Source organism: Penaeus chinensis, chromosome 39 (assembly GCF_019202785.1).
Source record: "Penaeus chinensis breed Huanghai No. 1 chromosome 39, ASM1920278v2, whole genome shotgun sequence".
NCBI classification, from domain to species: Eukaryota; Metazoa; Arthropoda; class Malacostraca; order Decapoda; family Penaeidae; genus Penaeus; species Penaeus chinensis.
Window position 1 is genome coordinate 29,230,010 of NC_061857.1, and position 347 is coordinate 29,230,356.

General features: G+C 39.5%; 1 pseudogene; it reads left to right on the forward strand.

Moving 5' to 3' along the window:
- Positions 1 to 258: 258 nt before the first annotated feature.
- The window catches only part of LOC125046557, a 17,542-nt pseudogene continuing 17,453 nt past the window's right edge, over positions 259 to 347 (forward strand).

Here is a 347-nt window from a genome sequence, read left to right on the forward strand (position 1 = left end):
TTCCATGTTGTTCCTGCCGGCTTCGTGTTTTCTTTGATGCTTGGGATTTGGGTCTTGTTCGCTATCACTATTTTCTCTAGGTCTTCTATTTGATTGGGAATCAAAAATCATTTCATTATGAGTTCCAGGCTTTTCTCCTGGTTCTGGATTAAGTTCAGTGTTCATTAATATGCTTATGATCACTGCACTCGAAGTTAAAGTATCTTTTTTCTCAGATGTTTACTCCGTCACTGGAAAACTTGGTATGAAGTATGGCCTATGGCTACCTTGGAGGGAAGTGGACCCTGGAATGTAATTTGTAGTGCCTTAGTGGGGAGCCATTTATTTTCTCCTGATGATTATTTTCT